The sequence below is a fragment of the Cyprinodon variegatus genome, unplaced genomic scaffold, assembly GCF_000732505.1.
Source record: "Cyprinodon variegatus isolate N-32 unplaced genomic scaffold, C_variegatus-1.0 Scaffold1395, whole genome shotgun sequence".
In the NCBI taxonomy this organism is placed as follows: domain Eukaryota; kingdom Metazoa; phylum Chordata; class Actinopteri; order Cyprinodontiformes; family Cyprinodontidae; genus Cyprinodon; species Cyprinodon variegatus.
In genome coordinates this window covers 84,377-88,758 of record NW_015151848.1, presented here as the reverse complement: position 1 = coordinate 88,758, position 4,382 = coordinate 84,377, and positions in this window count along the sequence as shown.

Here is a 4,382-nt window from a genome sequence, read left to right as displayed (position 1 = left end):
CTCAGCTAACGTCTGACATGACTTCATCCTGCTATTCCTGTTGGTGCAGAATCCTTTCACATCTAAATCAGAAGTACATTTTGGTATATTTAGGACCTTTCAAAATAAAATAATTATATATTATATGTTATTTTCAGTCGAATTAAGACATTTATTCTGCAAACCTTTCAAAATAAAAGGTGTTTCATGGATGTGTTAGTAGCCTTTAGCTTTAGGTACAGCACATTAATTACTCTATTTTATTTTGTTTTATTTATTTGGAATCATGCAACCATCATCCAGTAACTTTGCTAGAAGAACAGGCGTTAACGAGACCATTAAATAATTCATTGAGAGAAACAAAGTAAAATTATGACATTTATTGTGTTTTCCTTTGGAATCAACCAAACTTTTAGGAAATTTACTTTTCAAAATAAAAGCCAACGGTCAATGTTTGCTTTCATAAAGAAATTTTGGCTCGTTTGATTGTTGATCAAGTAGAACATGAATCAGTTCAAGTTGATGTTCCCAATGAAGATAAAGGTTTGGATCTTTTCCTGGTTTCGTTTTGTTTAGACGATCGCTCCGCCCCTTAACTTCCACTGGGCTGTTCTCAGTCTTACTGCGAGTTTTTGGAAATATAAAGCATTATTTTGATCATGTTACTGCTCTGCACGTCACACTACCTTTAAAAGGTGCATTTACCTCATTCTGGTCATGGCCATGTAGCTCGGATGGGAAGAGAACATTCTGTTCAATATTTCCACATGTCTGATGCTGTATTAATTTTAATGAGCTCATTTTATTCATCCCCACTAATCAAATGATGTCCTGGAGAATCGTTCATTATTTTATATTAATCTGGTAACAGCACAGCAATGTCCACAGACTCACATTAAAAAATGTGCTTCTTTAAAACCATTAGGAGCTAAAATAAAGTCATTGATTTTCTTTTTAAAGCTCTCTAATTGTTAATCATGTAATGATGGAGAGACTCTTTCATACAGTGTATGGATTTACGTGTCTCCAAATGTACAGACTTATCTTCCCGATCCTTCGTGATTTAATAATTAAACTACCACCTTTAATAAATCAGTCGGTATCTCAGGGCGTAATGGCTTTATAGTATTTCACTATAAAGAAAAGGCATCAAAACCTTTTTTTGTAGTTTTTAATTGATGTCTGCTCTCAGTGGGAATTTGTATTTTTCAAATCTGACAGGTTTTTATTAGTATGATGCAGTAATCCCTCCAGAGCAGCGAGTTATCAAGCTAACTCGTTATTTTTTACCCTTTCTTTTATGACAGGGTGAAGGGGGGGCCCATGGCTTAGAAAGGAGGACGTAGACTTGGAATTAAAATCACTATCTGCCAAATGTTCCCATAGAATCTAACAAAGAAGAGAATTACTTGCAGGTTTTTTATTGAGTCCATAATAGAGTAAATGCTGTAAAATGAGGCTATGCTGGTGAAGATTCTCTGTCATCCAAAAAAGTTTAAAAAAATCAATCCTCTGGACTTTGTTTCCAAGTTTGAAGACGTTTCTCTTCCATCCAGGAAGAATTTTAATTCAAAATGTCAGAAATAGTGTTTAGTTCCAGGTTTTAGAGCTTGGACCAAAAACAGTGTCCAACCCTCTGGAATGGGCGTCGTTTGGCTTCTTTGTTAGCCTCCATTACCCAGTACTGGTCTATGTCTCTGAAAGGGGGTCGTTAGGGGGAATTGTTGGCCTGGCTGAACCGGCGAGGTGTTCTAATCACCTGTAGGGGGGTGGGGGTTAGGTTAGAGTAAAAAGAGGCTGAAATATTGCAGATTTTCACTCAACAATATTTACCGCTCACTCTAACTTTAGATTGCAACCTTTAATTAAAAAGTTGTAATGAATTTATTCGCAGATAAATATTATAGAGGCATAAGCAAGTTGAAGTCAATCGAATCCAAAAGCTTTTTGCGTTTTTGGTTGTGAAATAAAATCATTACTTCTCATCACAAACCTACAGAGAGTTGTTCTCGAGAAAAACTCAAACCAGGCCTGTAAAAATGTTAACTTTACAGAACAAAGCAAATTGGACATCGTTTCTAAAAATATTCCCAGTTGGACGTAGGTAAAGACGGAGCCCCCTCCTGCAGCCGTCCTGTGATCACGCCGCTTTCCAATCCGGTGACAAAACATTCAAGTAAACTTTTTTGACTTTAACTTTTACTTTGACAAAACTCTGTTCTTTAAGCCACATGAGAGACGGGGGGGATCTGGAGTCATCAAGTCTTCTTCATGTCATGTCTTTGTTCAGGTGAGTCTGATCTGCACAGGTTAATCCACTCTGCAGATTGGACTCACCTGGTTCAGTGTCTGGGCAGAACACTCATGTCTAAAGCTTCTTTTCCACTGAAAATAGCAGGTTAACTCGTGTTTTTCAAACATGAGTCGATCCGCTAACTATCGCTTTTGGCTTCCTTTTCCGTTGGCAAAAAAGTTTGGTCTCACCCTTGGATGGGAAGCTGGGTGTTTGGTGACACCACCACGCTGGTTTTGCGTTGATGATGTCACTAGCATGACAGAAATCAGGGAAGTAAACAATGGAGAGCAACCTTTAAGGAAGCCAGGGCGTAGTCAGTGTGCTGTATTGTTTCTCTCTATTATCTGTCTGAATCCCTCTCACCAGAGCTGCTCCACGTTTATCCAATGTAAACAAAGTTGCTTCTGCTTGTTAGGTCAGAATCTAATGGCGCGGTTTTATGAAGGTGTGGAAGAATATTTTGTCCTTATTTGTGGGATAAAATATTTTGGGTGTGCCTTTTCTCTGTCTAAATAGGCGTGATTGTTTAGTGATTGTGTTGGGATTTTTGTAAGGTATAAATGTATGTACTAAGGTTGCCTCAGTCAGAGCCTATCTCTACGTCTGAGGACGCAAAATAATTTTGAACCTTATTTCTTGCGAGAAACACCTCTTTTTCAGCTCCGTAACTTCAGAAAGGACAGCAGATTATTTTAAGTTTCCTCTTAGAAGTAAATGGTTTCTGTATCCACAGGAAAAACAGATGCTAATGTTTTATTTGCTTATCCAAGACTGAAAACAGCAGCTTCAGTCTAATTTTATTGTTAATTATGATGAAACATTTGCAAAGACTATTTCTTCCTTATTTAAAACATGTAACCGCTCTAACATGTGGAATGGGTAGTTTAGTGTCTCCCACAGTTTCTCGTTCCAGCGAGTGTTACTTTAACTTAAATGGTTACAAACCAGCATGGTCTGAGGACGATAACGGCCATATTCTGACCCAGGAAGACAAATGGTTTGAGAGAGGGGTTAAGGAAGCCAGGGTGTAGTCAGTGTGCTTTATTGTTTCTCTCTATTATCTGTCTGAATCCGTCTCACCAGAGCTGCTCCGCGTTTATCCAATGGAAACAGAGTTGGTTCTGCTTGTTAGATCAGAAGCTAATGGCGCGGTGTTAACGTTTATATGTTGCGTTCAATGGTATCACATCATTTAGCAGGTGGACTGGGCTCTGGTGTTCCCACGGCATGTCGATCAGAGCCGCGGTGATTTTAAAGCGGGTCGCTTGCTGAGTTGTTTGACCCGGATAGACATGCGTCAGTGAGCTGTTCCCACTGCCACTAAAAGCCATCCATTAACTAGAAAGGGGTAATAGAGATGACTCCAGATCTCCCGTCTCTGTGCCTTATTTACGTGATAAAAATGGACCAAAGGTTTATAGAAATGCCCCTAATGATCCACGATTCATTCGTTTCACTTCTTAGAAAATGTATCCCCCCCTTCTGTTTGTCTACCTTTGGATGTTTTCTGCACTATCGGCTCGTTTTGTTCTCAGATCTCTGCCTTTATTGTCCAGTTCTTGTTTTCTTTTAACTTTCAACTTTTAATGAAACATGACAGTAATAGGAAGTTGTTTTTATCACTTTTAGAAGAAGGAACTAAAAAGTGGAGGAAAAAAAGCCGTTCCCTCTAAGGAAGCCCTTTGTCTTTAGGCTCCTCTTAGTTTGGCTGCTCCCCACTCAGGCTGAAACCCTAATTAGAAGATCCAGTCTGGTAAAGGTTCTCTCCACGTCGAAGCTCAACAGCTGAGCTGATGAGTTTGACAGTGATGTTTTTCAGTCATAGCATAACAGCAGATGGCTGCAGACTGCCGTCTGTCTTTGAAACAAAGGCGGATTTGTCTCCCAGGAGAGATCAGTTCCAGCTGCCGGAGATCCATTGAAGTATTTCATTCTCACAGGGTAACTCAGCTTATATAACTGGGTGATGGGTTCAGGGGGGGGAACACAAGCTTTCACTTTTTAAAAAAAGGGAATGAGCCGAAGTCGAGAATGATGACTACAGACGTCTAAAGAGATGAGGAGGATTTCCAGGCAGGTGGATTATGGAGCAATTCAGCATCTTAAC